Consider the following 17359-nt stretch of genomic DNA (forward strand, 5'->3'; position numbering starts at 1 on the left):
TCTTAGGCTCGACAGTGATGAAACACTCTGCTGTTTGCTGGCGGAATAGCAGTGAAAATTCCTGAAGACAAGTTTATCATTCATTTCTTATGACAAACTAAACATGAAACCCACACGACTTGGCAAGAGAATGCGCTGCGTGATAGGCTAGCACAGGAAGGTACAGGTCCCAGTTGTTAGTCAATGGGTACTAGGGATATAGTGGTTTCGATACCCTTGAAACAGGAAATTCATGTAAACCAGGCAGCTGCGAACAGGTAACTTTCTCTCTGTCAGGCCCTGGTTGGTTCATGGTAGAGCCCAGCTGGTACTGAGGTCAGCCTGGTTGTTCAGACATCTGTTGAACCAAGCCTCTCAAAATGGGTTTGATGTGGCTCTCTAGATCAGTAATACTTTCCTACAAACTCTGTAAAAGGCTTGCTAAAGGATTACATAAAGGCCTATTAACTTATCAAGATGAGTACGTGACTGCGTTTAGTGGGTAACATTCGGCTCACCATGGGAGCAGTGTGAAAGTCATTGCGGTAAAGTTGTGGATGTGGGACTTTAATAGGAGAATGACAAGTACTTGTTTCTGCTGTATGTCTCATTCTCACTTTCCAATTGGTCGTTTTCAGGTTGGGTTTATGAGAGCAAAACTAATTAGTGTTTCTAAATTCAGCAGAAAAAAAGTAAGTTGGGTTGATTGTTCTGGTTTCCTCTCCCGTGTCAGGCGCTCAACAATAAAATAAGACTCTAATCATTTTCTAACTGCTCGTATTTTTAAACCAGAGTTGAATGTCATTCCCGGTCTCCTGGCATTTTGTTTGGCAAGATCAGGGAACAGCGGTTGCCCTCTCGCCGCGCTGTCTTTGTGATTCGTGGGAAGTTTAGGATGGGGCTGGTGGAAAAAACAATGCGTGGGGTTGTTTCTGCTTTGATTGTGAACGTCCTGCTGACAGGAGCAGGCTAGTGAGATTACAGTAGCTCTCTGACATTCCCTGTTGCCTTTATTAAGAGAGCTCCAGCTGCAGCGAGCCCTCAGGAAGCACCAGCAATGAGCAGAGCAAACCCGTGGGCCGCTGGCCGCCGGGAGATGGAGAGGGAGCCCTGTTTGAGTTGGCATACAGTCCCCTCTCCTCTCAGGGAAGTTCTGCTGCCTCTGCAGAAAGGCCAGTGGCGGGTAGTTCTTACAGGACGCACAGTGGTGATTCCAAGGGCAGGATGGGCTTTTTCCACCTCTCCTTCCTTTCAGGAAACACATTTAGCCTTTTCTTCCCTCCATGTTTTAAAAAGGAGAGAAAAAGTGGAGGGGGGGATGCAGACCGAGTGACAGAAGTAAGCCACAGGATGTTGGTGTTAATCTGTGGCGTTTTATTTGAGATGGGGTGTGCAATGTTCCAACAAGTTATTTCAGTGTGCTGCGTGTTCTCTGAGCCCTCGACTCGGGGCTGGGGTTTTATTTATATTGAATCCCAAAAAGTTTATAGTTCTTTTTAACAACGTGCCATAAAACTTACACTGTTTTTTATTTTTCCATCCACAGCGGAGGGATTTGTGTTCAGAGGGCAGTAATTAAGCAGAAGGAGCTGTGGGTCTAGGGTTAGGGTGGAACGGTGTTTAAATGCAATTAGAGCGCAGCTAGAATACATTTGAACTCAATTACAGTTTTCTGAATGTGCCCTTATTTGTTTAATCAAGGGAATTCTCGTTTGAGATGCTAAATATGTATCCAAAGATATTTAAAACATGGAAAAAAAATAAGCTCTGAGGAACAACCTACTTGATGCTGCTCTAATGAAGAATTGTTTGAAAGTGACCCCACTCATTCACGCATGCACACACACGCAAGCACACATTGTGACATAGAGTATTTACTAGCATAATACTGTTTCTCAATAACAGGGTGGTACCCAACAGGAATGAAATACTGTGTTTGTCGTTTTTCGATTGAAGGAGTGAGATTTCTTAATTTCCTACTGATATTAATATCTTCCTCATTTTCTCCTTTTCACTTTTATTCCTCCCCTCCCTTCTCTCTCCCCCCCTCTCTCTCTCCCTCCCCCTCTTCCACCGGCTTGTGTTTTCCTCCAGCCAAGAGACTCCAGTGGTGACCCCCTTTTGAGACAGAAATCAAAGTAAGTGACTAGAGTAAGACCCCATTGACACAACCAGAGACTCCTAATAGACATGAGAGATCTATACTCATATTAAATACACTACATCCATGGACGTGAGTTTCCCCGTATAGAGGGTTTTAACTAAACATAGGCCTAGTCAACGGAATCCACATTACACTTGTTTGAGCTATATCTCAGAGAAACATAATACATGCAAATGTTTACATCTGATGAAAATTGAGATTGCAAAACAATAAATTAGAGTTTACATACAGATGTAGGATCTTAATTTGATCACTCTTTCGTTGAGGAGAATTTTCCTGCACCACAGGCAATGCAAACTTGTAGTGTTTTCAAGGTTTAAAATGTCAGACTTCATTTGCCATAACGTAAAAAAATTATCAACCCCTACAAAAAATATCTTATAATCCACATAATAATTCACATATCCTGTTGCTGCAGGATTATTTTCCTGCTGTAGAAAACTGTCTTAAATTAAGATCCTACATCTGTAGTAACAGGTGCTATTGTAATTGATCCGTTGTTTTTTGCGTTTTAGTATTTACATTACTTTGAATGATGCAGAAATGTTAGTGACAATGCATGATCAACATAGGTTCCCTGTACCGTAACCCCCGAATCCACACCACCGTATAGTCACAGTTCCCACCGGTTACACACTGGTTGAATCAAAGTTTTTTCCACCTCAATTCAATGAAATTACGTTGAACCAACGTGGAATAGGTGTTGAAATTACATTTGTGCCCAGCGGGTTGTGACTGAATTCAAGGCAAAAACATGACCAGATACTATATGCAGGTTCATGTCTGTAAGTCTCCTCGCACCGTCTCCCAAGTCATTTACACTGTGTGTGGTGTATAAACACATCCAAAACAAACAATGACCCAGAGCACACTCCACACTGCAAAACTATTTCAAAGCCTGGAGTATACTGTAAACACTAAACATGACTGCCCTTCCTACCGACCACACCACCTTCACGCTCGGGAGGCTCAGACTTAAATCTAGTGTTTGCGTTAAGAGCTCATTTTGACCTTGGCGAGACATGTTGTAGATTACATTTATCTGTTCAGTCTCTTGTCGGTTTCAGTCAGATATTGGTCAGGTTGTATTCTGTGACCATATGGCCATGATCCTCATGATCCTCAGTCTGCAATTGAATACTTACATATGACTTAAGCCTCCACAGAGAAATCCTGTCACATTTCATATGGTAACACTGTCCAGTGCCTTGATGCGGAGATGAAACACAGTTTGTCTTCCACTGGGTTGGATGGTGTTGTTGTTGGATTAGAGTAGGCTATCAGACATCAGGTATGAGTACAGGTTATCTCTTCTAGAGCCAGTTACTGTCCCTGACTGCTAGGCAGAGCTATACTGGCTTATTTGGATAGGCCATCAGTAGATGTCTACAGACTATCAGTAACATTTTAACTATCTACTAACCCTAGCCCAAACCCTAACCTTAACCTCTATCCTAACCCTAAACTTAACCCTAGCCCTAACACTAAACCTAATCGTAAGTTTAGCAATCAGTTATTTCTAAACAGACAGTTTGTTGATGGTAGGACCATCTGTAGAGCATCTATCCAAATCCATCTATCCAAATGAAGTGTGACCCTATACAGGTTTATATGAACTATACTGGTTTACATATCCTCTGCTGTGTTACCCTCAATGGAGTCCCCATTGGTGGGGTGCTGAGAACCCCTCCTTAACAGTGGTGAAAAAAGTACCCAATTGTCATACTTGAGTAAAAGTAAAGATACCCTAATAGAAAATGACTCAAGTAAAAGTGAGTCATCCAGTAAAATACTACTTGAGTAAAAGTCTGGTTTTAAAATAAAAGTCTGATTTTAAATATACTTAAGTATCAAAAGTTAAAGTATAATTAATTTCAAAATTCCTTATATTATGCAAACCAGATGACACCATTAACTTTTTGTTGTTTTTTTTTTTTTACGGTTGCACACTCCAACACTCAGACATCATTTACAAACAAAGCATGTGTGTTTAGTGAGTCCTCCAGATCAGAGGCAGTAGGGATAACCAGGGATGTCATAAGGTGAATGCACCAATTTGTAAGTCGCTCTGGATAAGAGCGTCTGCTAAATGACTTAAATGTAAATGTAAATGTTGTTGTGATAGGGGAGTGAATTGGACCATTTTCCTGGCCGGCTAAGCATTCAAAATGTAACGAGTACGTTTGGGTGTCAGGGGAAAAGTATGGAGTAAAAAGTACATTTGTTTCATTAGGAATGTAATGGAGTAAAAATAAAAGTAGTCAAACATATAAATAGTAAAGTAAAGTACAGATACCCCAAATATCGACTCACAGTTGAAGTCGGAAGTTTACATACACCTTAGCCAAATACATTTAAACTCATTTTTTTCACAATTCCTGACATTTAATCCTAGTAAGAATTACTTGTCTTAGGTCAGTTAGGATCACCACTTTATTTTAAGAATGTGAAATGTCAGAATAATAGTAGGGAGAATGATTTATTTAAGCTTTTATTTCTTTCATCACATTCCCAGTGGGTCAGAAGTTTACATATACTCAATTAGTATTTGGTAGCATTGCCTTTAAATTGTTTAACTTGGGTCAAACGTTTTGGGTAGCCTTCCACAAGCTTCCCACAGTAAGTTGGGTGAATTTTGGCCCATTCCTCCAGACAGAGCTGGTGTAACTGAGTCAGGTTTGTAGGCCCCTTGCTCGCACACGCTTTTTCAGTTCTGCCCACAAATTTTCTATAGGATTTGTGATGGCCACTACAATAGCTTGACTTTGTTGTCCTTAAGCCATTTTGCCACAACTTTGGAAGTATGCTTGGGGTCATTGTCCATTTGGAAGACCCATTTTTGACCAAGCTTTAACTTGCTGACTGATGTCTTGAAATGTTGCTTCAATATATCCACATAATTTTCCTGCCTCATGATGCCATCTTTTTGTGAAGTGCACCAGTCCCTCCTGCAGCAAAGCACCACCACAACATGATGCTGCCACCCCCGTGCTTCACGGTTGGGATGGTGTTTTTCGGCTTGCAAGCCTCCTCCTTTTTTGTCCAAACATAACGATGGTCATTATGGCCAAACAGTTCCATTTTTGTTTCATCAGACCAGAAGACATTTCTCCAAAAAGTATGATCTTTGTCCCCATGTGCAGTTGCAAACTGTAGTCTGGCTTTTTTATGACGGTTTTGGAGCAGTGGCTTCTTCCTTGCTGAGCGGCCGTTCAGGTTATGTCGATATAGGACTCGTTTTACTGTGGATATAGATACTTTTGTACCTGTTTCCCTCAGCATCTTCACAGGGTTCTTTGCTGTTGTTCTGGGATTGATTTGCACTTTTGCACCAAAGTACGTTCATCTCTAGGAGACAGAACGTGTCTCCTTCCTGAGTGGTATGACGGCTGCGTGATCCCAAGGTGTTTATACTTGCTTGCCATTGTTTGTACAGATGAACGTAGTATCTTCAGGCATTTGGAAATTACTCCCAAGGATGAACCAGACTTGTGGAGGTCTACATTTTTTTTGTCTGAGGTCTTGGCTGATTTCTTTTGATTTTCCCATGATGTCAAGCAAAGAGGCACTGAGTTTGAAGGTAGGCCTTGAAATACATCCACAGGTACACCTCTAATTGACTCAAATGATGTCAATTAGGCTATCAGAAGCTTCAAAGCCATGACATCATTTTCTAGAATTTTCCAAGCTGCACAGTCAACTTAGTGTATGTAAACTTCGGACCCACTGGAATTGTGATACAGTGATTTATAAGTGAAATAATCTGTCTGTAAACAATTGTTGGAATTATGACTTGTGTCATGCACAAAGTAGATGTCCTAACCGACTTGCCAAAACTATAGTTTGTTAAGAAGAATTTTGTGGAGTGGTTGAAGAATGTGTTTTAATGACTCCAACCTAAATGTATGTAGACTTCAACTGTAAGTAGTACTTTAAAGTATTTTTACTTAAGTCATTTACACCACTGCTCCTTAATAAAGGCCAGCTGTGGAATGATCAAATAGTGGCTCTAATTAAAGTGCTGGTGTTCACCAATGTAGAATTCTCTCTGGAATGATAACAACCTGTGATATGTGCAGTGGAATGCGTTGGGCAGCCAACATGTTGTTCACATAGATGTCAGATGGAGACTAATGAAGGCCAGACTGATCCTTTGGATGCAGGCCTTAAACAAATAAACCCCCTCAGAATACATTAGAGACTCGTTGTAATGTTGTAGGCTATTTGCGCATTGCATATTCTTTTGGTGTGTGTTTTGATATCTTGATGATCCGTTGTTGTTGTGATACTGGTATCTTGAGGTTTGATGTGGCTGGTTGAGAGGGGTGTTCCATCGTGATGTTCTGGCATTTTATCAGTTTAATCAGTATTGTTGTGTTGTGTGGCATGATAAGCCGTGGTGCATCTGTGTCGTGTCTAGTTTTGTGCGCTTGCAAAACAAGTTGATATTGAATGGAACAAATGAATGTTGTGCTATCTGATAATGTAAATGAGCCATCTCAATATTTCCCCCACCTTCTGAGGAGGAGAGCTATTTACATAACCAGTTTGGCATTTAATACGTGTGGAAATTCAAACGTTTGTTCAATTTTCCAATTGTTATTATAACTTTTTTTTAAAAAGTGTTTTAGGATAAGAGGTATGCTAAATGTTATTTTGGTATCACAAACATTCATCTCATAATTGAAAGATAACACAACAGTAAAAGAACGCTCATTGATAGGTGTGTGTCAGCCAAGTAAGTAGTTGAGTATGATAGATAATCCTTTGCATGTAAATGTACCCTAAACTTCCAATTACCAGGCACTTTTGAATATTGATTAGAGAAGACAAGGTCACAGAAGTGAAGTACTTTTGAATGCATGAAACCCAGAGCTTTTGAAACAGTTCCATTTGTAGCAACTTCTCAGCCTCTTTAGTGCTGCTCTTCCCACTAAATGCAGGCTGGTGATGGGAAACAATGTCATTTCATTATTGCATCATGTGTACTTCATAGATGGTATGGTGAAATAATAAATTAGCAATGGTCATCACTGAAGTATTTAAGCTTACAATGTAAGTTTTGCATGGAATATATTCTGGCGCTTTCTTTAAAAGCACTTAAAGCACTTTTTACTATTATGTCCAAGTACATTGTGAAGCCTATATACCCTTTATTGAGATTTGATTTAGAGCAACAAAGTATTTCTATAGATATTGGAATAAAGTCATTGATTCTCAATATAAAGTTATGGCAATTCTGAGGAGGTCTTAGGTTAAGTGAATACTTTCCATAATTTTTTTCCTTAGATTACATTTTTCCATGGCCATTAAGAAAACCTTTTTGAATATTCTTTCAGCACTCCTTGGATGACTGATAATATACACATTGATTTCTACACTTTGCCACTCAAACTCATTTCTTTCAATACACTGAGTATTAATAGACTCTGAGTATTTGACAGTGGTTGTACAGCTAGCGACGTGTCCCACCTCCTGACCGTTGTGACTGTGGACATGCAGGTACTTGGGCCAGACTCAGCGCTGTTTGTCAACACAAAGAGAGCATGAGACGTGCGGACCAACGCGCTGCTCGAGTCATGTCTTGCTCGCAGACATGGAGCCACGACGCAATGTGACAAGCAGCAGATGTGCCACACTGCCTGGAATCAAACGAGCCATCCAACGCTGAGCTAAGCATGCAGTCAGACACGGCTCCTGTGAACTTAGTGCTGTGCTGCTGGCAGTGGCAGGCAGATGAGGCAAGGCAGTGCCAGCGCTGCTCCTTGTTTCCTGTCTGAGCTAAGGGAGGACAGGACAGGCCTGGTTACTCAACCTGGTCTCAGACCATTTCGTATTATTCTTTACGGAAATCAGAGACACTCCATTTAGTATGATATGTTACGTTTCGTATGGTATGTATTAATTTGTGTCCATCACCCATTTTGAATGATATGTTACTAATTACAAATCATATCTGTTATGAATTTGCAAAACGTACATTATGTTACGGATTTGCAAAATGTGTTATATCTTACTAATTCTAGCTAGCTGACTAACGTTAGCTCGCTGGCTAATGATAGCTAGGCTAGGGGTTAGGGTTAAGGTTAGGGGTAAATCAAATCAAGTTAGGTTAGGTTAAAGAGTTAAGGTTGGGGTTAGCTAAATGGGTTAAGGCTAGGATAAGGGTTAGCTAACATGGTAAGTAGTTGCAAAGTAGCTAAAAAGTAGTAAGTAGGTGAAAAGTTGCATTGACATTTACTATGTTACGTCTAGTCTATGAGACCAGGCTGTACTGGGCCTCCCTCTGAAGCTGCCTCCCATTCACTCTGACATCTGAGGTCTGGACAGGAACTCTGATTAGATAGACTGTACTGTACGCTCTCAAAGGCACAGCCAACGCCACAGTGTGAGGCACCGTCACAGTGAGACAACAGCCGAGAGGAATATCGTCTTAAATGCTCTTTGTTGAGCACGGAGCGATTTGACTGAGAATAACATCACTTATTGACATAAAGAATACACTTTTTGTTGTTTACTTGTTAGTACTGTAATATGGTCTCTCCCAGTTTATGGTTTTCAGGTTATGTATTTAATGAGTGGAATGGCTAGTGTCACAAACAGAGAAGAGTCTGGCTCTCTGAGAGGAAGGGACCTAAGCCACACATACTTAGCCTATCCGTCCCAGTTCATGCAAAACCGTTTTGTCTGTTTGACTGGCTGTAAAAGTGCCACAAACGTTGGTGACACGAAGAACAACGTTAATGATATCCTCTGCAATTTAATCGGCTGATCAGCTCAGGCCTGTAAGCAAATTGTGTGGGCTTGTGTAAGTGAGGGGGAGCAACAGGAATATATCATCTCAACAAGTGAATGGATGAAGTCCTGCTGACAGTTGCTTGACTGATCACTTACTAGAGACAGTCACCCTGCATCTGTTTACCACAGCACAGCCACATGATGCTGGAGCTCCATGTGTGTAATGGAGCTATTTCCCTTGGCTCCTCTGTAACCTGCGCTAACTTATAGTTATGTCCTTCAGCCCCACTCACTCACTGCTGCTCAACTTTCCATCATAGCGTAGGGGGAAAGTTTTTATGATCATAATCACACCTAGCCAACACCGCTATGTAAATATAGTATTATCGGCGATTCCAATTTGGTTAAAGTGGCATGAATGTGGGTGATACAGACATCTCTCTGTTCGGTCTGTGACACGGGCGAAATAGGCTACAGTTAGGAGTCAAGGGTAACTTGCTTTTAGGTAATAGAGGTATGTTACAGGAATATACTCATGTAAAATAAAAAAAAGAACAACTACCGCTGTTTTCAACATTCCAAAACGGAGCTGATGTTAAGAATGGAACCCACAATCTGTAATGTGCAACTCCAGTTCACACATGGAAATTTAAATGGAATATCTAGATCTGAATTGTGTTATTTCAATATTCAAATATTAATACAAAACAATTGAATGCTGCATGGCCCTAACTATTTGCATTCAGCTCTGTTTGTTATTGGAACAAAGATGACTTGGTAAAGAGAAAGGGGCATTTCAGTGAGTGGCACGCAAACAAACCCTTTGTCTTCCTATTGTAGGCAAATTAAACTACAGTGTTGATGTGCATGTACTCAAATACAATACACTTTATACTTGTTTTATTTAGCAAAACTATGTAATTCAGTATTCTGTCGTGATATACTGCAGTGCCTGAAAGGATCCAATATACTTGAATGCCTGGCTTGTATGAAGAGTCAACTCAATTCCACTGTGAAATACATTTTTTGGACGGAGCATCATCATTCCTCTTATGGTTCCAACATAATAGATTCTATTGTGTCCTGTAGATGTTTGTTTGAGTACTCCACTCACTCTCCCGCTCTCTTAGAAATACATGTTACACCCAACAAGCTGCCCTTCTCTCCTTCTCTCCTCAGTTAGCGTGGGAATTAGTCTGTAGGTCAGGCACTGGGAGGACAGACAGACAGGAAGGAGGGGGGAGGGGGAGTAGGACCCCTCCACTATTTGACAGGGTTAAGCATTGTGAAAGATTGCCAGTGCAAGCTGTGACATCTGTAGCAAGTATCAACGTGAACTGTAATTAAGTAGAATCAGTGATTTTTAATTCTATATTCTACGTAATAACAGAGCAGTAATTAATAATTTAAGGGAGGGGCAGCAGCCGGACCCTGTTTCTCCAGTGTTTAAATTTAGCCAGTGTCATTGTCCGGCACTTTGATTAATTGGTTATCTCTCTTGACTATACATCTCCATGAAATATCTCTTTCCATCTGTCATTAAACTGCACATGGAAATTGGTTCTATATATGTAATCAGGTACTGCAGGGGGGAACACCAGATCAGAAAAAAAATAGCCACCAGGATATACTGATAACCGTAGTATACCGTTATGACTGTGACCTAATATGGGGAATCATTGGGAAAGTTGCTTTTCTTTTATCTGTTGCAAATGATATTGAATTATTCTGTATGATAATAGGATACAGAGCTCATACATTTGTATGATCAGACTGAAGGAGCTGTGTGTTGCTGGTGCTAGTCCTGGCCTACACAGTGAATAGTGACCAGTCAGCCAGAGATTGGCTAGCCTGTCAAATAAAGATTAGGCCTTCATTTCTTCATCTAATCCCTGTAAATCTCTCACGGAAGAACTTTGTGAACGGAGAGCTGTTACTGGAGCGCGGCTTTACAGCTCGTGTCTCTTCCTTTATCTCTACATGTACACCTCAGTGAACTAAACAACCTGTTGTTTTCAATTGCTGTGGTCAATTCCTCCGACAGACATGTTTGGATTACAGCTTTCAAAGAGCAGTTTAAATTGGAACAGTTTCTCCAAGGTTTCCATGGTAATTAGGTGATTGATTCTTTATTTTCTGGATGGTGGAGCATTGTCAGGGTAAACTTCTGCTGTAGCAACACCACATAGTCATTAAGAAAAGCAAGTTAGACTGGGTTTTGATAGCCATTTATACTTTGCCTTCCTAAAGGTTTTGAAGTTTAATATCCTCATATTAAGCTATTGGGAAGTGTCTTCAGTTTCCTCTTCAAAATTGCTGTTTATTCTTTTTATTGAATTATTAATTGTATGTGTTGAATTATTGACTGAAGTAAATTTCTGATCAAATGAATATTAACACTCTGAAATATTCATGATCGATGTTAAAAATTATGAACTTGCAGACCTATTAATATAATCATAAACAGACACTGGAAAGGAAAGTCACAAGTCAAGTGTGCAGGCACTGACTGACCTCATGGTGATTTGTGCATAAGTTTCCCTAGATCTTCCTCTAGGGTCAGTTCATATAGGATAGCTATGTTTAGTTGGCTGCCTGTGTGCTTCCTGTCTGACCAGTGTCATGGGTGGGTGCAGCTCAGGGCATCAGGTGATGACAGGTGGGGGGGACTTGATGACCCTTCGTCTGCATGTGATCTGTCACATCTCACCTGTCTGCAGCTGACTCCAGATCAGTCACAGGGCAGGAGAGGAAAGTTACAGAGATACAGTACTTTGAGCCCCGTGTAGGGATAGGCCTTCTTTCAACTCTCTGATTGGCAGGCAGAGGACCAATGAGATCCATTTTTCACTGTTCTTTTAACCCTTCCCAACCACAGGTTGTCTGAGAATCCAACAAGCTAAAGTTAGAGTATATTTGGTTGAACAGTGTTGTTGTTGAAAACATAATTTCATTTTAGAATTTTTCCAAGTATTAGCAGTGAAATATATTTGAACCAATGGCTTAAGGAGAGTTTAATCTACTCTTTTGTCTGTTTTGATTAATCTGTAGTTATTTTTATTACTTATTCAGCAAATATATGATATATTCATAAAGTACTTTACTTTGTTCTTACAATTGCCCCATTGTATAAATACAATATGGAAATCTGAAAAAAATAAACCATTACAGTAACACTAATGAAAAGCACCTTAAAATATGGTTACAATAATTATGTTTTAAATGTTAATGTCAGTTGAGAGCATAATAAAGACTACATGATAGACTCACTATTCAAAATCTGATAGCCAGGGAGAAGCAAATTATTTCAAATATTTGATATTTAAATTATTTTCAAATGAACAGAGACATGAGCAGAATGAAAGGCGAGTAGTTTCCCCTGGTGATACTCTCGGGGCGTCTTTGTTTCCTTGGTGTGTCTCCGGCTCATTAATGTTCAGAGCATGTGAGAGAACCAGCAGCACTGTACTCCATAACCCATGGCACTGTGCTGTGTGCTGTGCTGTGTGACACCCCGGGCCCCATGCATACATGCAGCACACAGAGAAATCCCCCAGCCATTTACAGTCCACTGGTTCATTCAGGAAGGGATGGCCGCCGAGCTGTCCTGATTAAAATGACAATAGTCTAATTAACTCGACCTCGGTGTCAGTGCACAAAACGGCTGCTGGCCCGCCACTTTCTGTCTGAAAAGCCTTTGTCTTCACGCCATCCAAAAATAAGAAGTTTTTCAGGCAAATGCCTCAACCCCTTCGATGAGATTTACTAATGGCAATTATTTTTTATAAGCTAATTAAATCTATGCAGTTTCAATTTTTTTCTTCTGTGGAATCCCCGAGGGATTCGTCATTTGGGGGATAGTATTACAAGCACCTTCAAGCACTGTTAGTCGTTTTAAAATATTATATACAATTATAAAACGTTCTGTTTGTGCTCAACCTGATTTTATTTCAAACATGGTTAATTACACTCACTCTCCAGTGATCTCACTCTCTCTGAAGAAACAGAATCCCATCCCTCTGGTCCCCTCATCTTCTGCCCCCTAACTGCTAGCTTTGTGAACAGACAGACAGACCAGATAAAGACAGGCCAGAGATGGAGGATTGAAGCAAATGAACCCATTTTATAGACAAGTTGAACATTTTAACCAGATAACAATTTCATATTTCATGCTCCACAACAGAGATATTTGAGAGAGGGATTTCGCTCTTACCCTACAGTCTGTTGCCATTATTTTATACTCTCATCTAAAGGAAGCGGGAATAGAAAGAGAAAAAAAACACAACAAAAAACTTTAATGACCGAACTGGAAACTGCTTTCTCTTCTATTATCCTTCTGCTGGTGATTAGGGTCTACAGGGAGATAATTACGCTTTAGTTTTGACTTAATGAATCGAAAACTTCTCTCTTCTTCTGAAAGGAAGGGCAGATCTTTTGTGCCACTATCTGAAGACATCTTCCACCCTTGACAATGCACACTGAGAATTGGTTTTGTTTTAAGGTTGGAGTCCCCCCGCCTCCCCCTCCCGTCGCTTGTCAGTCTAGGGCTGATATGAGGGATCTCTCTCGCTCTCTCACTCACTCACTCACTCACTCACTCACTCACTCACTCACACACACACACACACACCAGTGCTGGTGTCAGATGGAATCTGAGCACTATGTGTGCATGCAGGTACAGGGGAAAACATCAAATGAAAACATCACAACATGTCCTCTGGGATGTGTGCTGAATGGACACATAATAACACCCCCTTCCAATATCTACAGCACATAAAGGGAAAAATATACAAAGGTAAATACCTCACCCACTGGTCCCGAATGTCCATCTAACAAGGACTACCAGAAAGTATCCACAAATGACAACTACTTTTTAAATATACTAAACAAAAATGTAATCGCAACATGTAAAGTATTGGTCCCATCTAAAATGTGCAGTTTTGTCACAATAGAATACCACAGATGTCTTAAGTTTTGAGGGAGCATGCAATTGGCATACTGACTGCAGGATTGTCCACCAGAGCTGTTTCCAGATAATTTTATGTTAATTTCTCTACCATAAGCCGCTTCCAACGTTGCTTTAGAGAATTTGGCCGTACCTCCAACCGGCCTCACAACCGCAGACCACGTGTAACCACGCCAGCCCAGGACCTCCACATCTGGCTTCTTTACCTGCGGGATCGCCTGAGACCAGCCACCTGGACAGCTGATGAAACCTAGGAGTATTTATTTCTGTAATAAAGCCCTTTTGTGGGGAAAAACAAATTCTGATTGGCTGGGTCTGGCTCCCAAGTGGGTGGGTCTATGCACTCCCAGGCCCACCCATGGCTGCACCCCGGCTCAGTCATGTGAAATCCATAGATTAGAGCCTAATGAATTTATTTCAATTGACAATTTCCTTCTAACTCAGCAAAATCTTTAAAATTGTTGCATGTTGCATTTATATTTTTGTTCAGTATATAATTATAAACTGGGTGGTTCAAGCCCTGAATGCTGATTGACTGACAGCCGTGGTATATCAGACTGTATACCACGGGTATGACAAAACGTTTAGTTTTACTTCTCTAATTACGTTGGTAACCAGTTTATAATAGCAATAAAGCACTTCTGGAGTTTGTGGTATATGGCCAATATACCATGGCTACGGGCTGTATCCAGGCACTCTGTGATGCGTTGTGGCTAAGAACAGCCCTTAGCCGTGGTATATTGGCCGTATACCTCATCCCCTCGGGCCTTATTGCTTAAATGAAATGCACAGGTTTAATTTACTATGGAAAACACAGGGGCCACATGTATCATTTGACATTTAACAGCCCAGAGAGACATCTCTTTTGAAATGAATGGAAGTGAAGTGTGGACTAGCCACCAGTTGGTGCTGTGTAGAACAAGTGGTGGCCAGAGAGCACATATTTAACTGTCCTTGTGGAAGTTCACATCTGGTGTGTGGAGCTGGGCGACCCGACGGCAGGGCAGTCCCTCCCCCGACGCCACTCTCACATTTCATCATCTGTTCTCCAGCACCGGGGAGCTCCGGCATAAGTTGGCTGCTCTGGATCCATCTGTTGTTATTATTTTCCACTGATAATTGGCTTGAACAATGGAATGCCTGTGTCTCCCTGCCTTTGAAACCATACACCCTGTTTATTTTCCAGACGTCTCATTTCTGCTCTCTCCTTCTCTTTCTTTCCCTCTATCTCCCCCTCTCCCCTCTCTCTCTCTCCCGCTTATTCCCTCCCTAGACCGGTGTCTGCACCCCCTCTTCCTTCATTTCTGCTTCTTCCCCTTCTACGTTTGAGAGGGGCTTGCATGAAAATGACATCTTTGACTGGGCGCATCAGTATGTGTCACTCAGCATCTAAAGCTGGGCTCCAGATTTTCTTCGGGGCTCGGCTCCCATTCTCTTTGGTTCACTTGAAGTTTTAGTCATGAAGCCTGGCAGATTCAGGCAGACACTCCAGGAGTCTCGCTCCGTTGTGAGTTTCTGCATTTATATCCCGAGAGAGGGGGATAGAGAGACAGAGAGTAAGAGGGAGGGAGGGAGGAAGAGAGAGAGGGAGAGCAAGAAAGAGAGGGTCTGTAGACTGTAGGAGTGGACATTTGCGGCTATTCTAAATCACTTTATATGTTTTTTTCTTCCTGGCTCTGAAGACCTAGCCTGTATTTCCTTTACATCCTCTAGGATGTGTCCATAGGGGTGCAGCAGGGAGCAAAGAGGAGGATGAATAAAAGCAGTAGCAGTATGATACTTTTACTGGACATAATTGAAAGGAAAATTCAAGCCCCAAAGTGACCTACCTTAACTACACTATACGGTTTTAGTTAGTCGATATATCCGTTTGAATTTTCTATAGATTATATACTATGTAACGTTTGCTTACACAAGTTAAGTGGGTAGCTGAAATTGATATTTTAAAAGTTGAAGATTAGATATTTGTTATTGATGTATTAAAAACAGACTGATACAATTTGTTTCTATTTGAAAAAAATCCTACAGCATTATACTATAGTCATGTGTTTGCATGTGTCTTTGTCTTTGCAATAAACTTTGAGCCCTCTATAACATTAAGGACAAACTCAGTAATTTTTGTTTCTGGACTGGTTGTGTGGCTGTTCTGGAGTGTGTTAATTTGTTCGGCTTGCGGAGGACAGGTAGGGTTCTCAGCAGGCGCCTGCTCCTCTCTGCCTGGTCTATGCCAGTCCTTCATTTGCTGAGTGTTTGTGTTTATGCAAAAGGGCCTCTTCCTGCATATTTAATCTAGAGCAAGGCACTGGCTTTTGTTGTGTTTAGACCACATACCTCCAGTCCCTCTGAGCACTGCAGTCAGGACTCCCTTCAGCTCTCTCACACTACAACTACTTCTACTACTTCTACTGCTACTAGCTACTACTAACACTGACAGGCTTTTCTTCAGTTTGAGAAGTGGATTGTAGACGTCTTGTTAAACCTGGAGGAATCTACATTCATGGTTCATTAATGTAATGAAACTCAGGCTCACCGTTCATGGGTAAGTCAGTAATGATTTTCATTTAGCATTTTCTCATCGTCTCTCGTCTTGTATGGGTTCATGTTGGGTGTGTGTCTGCTGTAAGTGTGTTCTGTAAGTGTTGTACAGAACTGTGCTGTAGGTAGAGATGCGTTCCTCTGAAGAGCTGAAGTTATTTTGGAGGTCCAGTGTTTTAGACTGAAGACTGCCTTCAGACGGACTTAAGGGCTGCCTGGCCGGTGGTCCACTGTGCTTGCATAGAAGAGGCTTGCATTGTGTGAACTTCACTCCTGTTCTTTAGTTCAGTAGTCTCGAGCTGTGTGATTAGTAAAGTAGTGAATGTGCTGCTCTCACGGGTTCCTCTCACCTTCTCTCCCTCCGTCCGTCTTTGTCCGGGGAAATGGAATCTGCGGTTATTGATATTAATAGCACACAGGATCTGTGGCGGGTGAATGGAGGAGCAGGGCACAGAGACTTGGGAGTGGAAACGTGATATCGCAGGAGAGAATTGACAGTCCTTCTGTTTGAAAGGGTGGAAAGGAATTGGCCGTAGAAATAGCATTGCATAATCTGGCTGTAGGTTAGCCCCTTTGTGCTGTCAATGTGAGTAGGGTGCATATCTCCGTCTACACCGTTGTATTTTTGTGTGCTCGGAGTGAGACTTCTTGAGTCCAACTCTCTCTCTCTCTCCCTGTCTGCCTCTCTCTGTCCCAGCTAGAACTCCTCAATTGTAGGAGAAACCATATGAAAAAGTGATTTTTTTCTGTTTGCTTCCTGGATCAGTAGATTAGAATTTGTGTAGAGCCAGAGTGAAGTAATTTGGGTATCCAGAGGAAGGGAATGCTCTATTCAAAGAGCTCTGTTAACATTTAAATAGTGTAAAGAAATGCGCAGCCTTGTTTGTTCTGGGTTAGGAGTGAAATTCCACTTCCTTGGTATTAAAGCGGCAAAGCTCTTTCTGTGTACTCTGTGTTTTGTTCTTAGCTCAGCAAAA

At 41.3% G+C, this 17359-nt stretch overlaps 1 protein-coding gene across 8 annotated transcripts in view; it reads left to right on the forward strand.

Annotated features, from left to right (window-relative positions):
* Positions 1–17359, forward strand: part of LOC129815017 (forkhead box protein P1-B) — a 207103-nt gene that overhangs the window by 61423 nt on the left and 128321 nt on the right. For 6 of the 8 annotated variants that reach the window (XM_055868274.1, XM_055868271.1, XM_055868270.1 and 3 more), the window contains exon 3: positions 2074–2117. The exons of 1 other annotated variant lie outside the window; for it this stretch is intronic. The gene's annotated coding sequence lies outside the window, so the exon portion shown is untranslated. Of the gene's footprint in view, positions 1–2073; positions 2118–16151; positions 16387–17359 lie in introns of those variants that run through there. One more of the 8 variants, XM_055868267.1, reaches the window with a different exon arrangement.

The sequence above is a fragment of the Salvelinus fontinalis genome, chromosome 18 (assembly GCF_029448725.1).
Source record: "Salvelinus fontinalis isolate EN_2023a chromosome 18, ASM2944872v1, whole genome shotgun sequence".
Classification (NCBI taxonomy): domain Eukaryota; kingdom Metazoa; phylum Chordata; class Actinopteri; order Salmoniformes; family Salmonidae; genus Salvelinus; species Salvelinus fontinalis.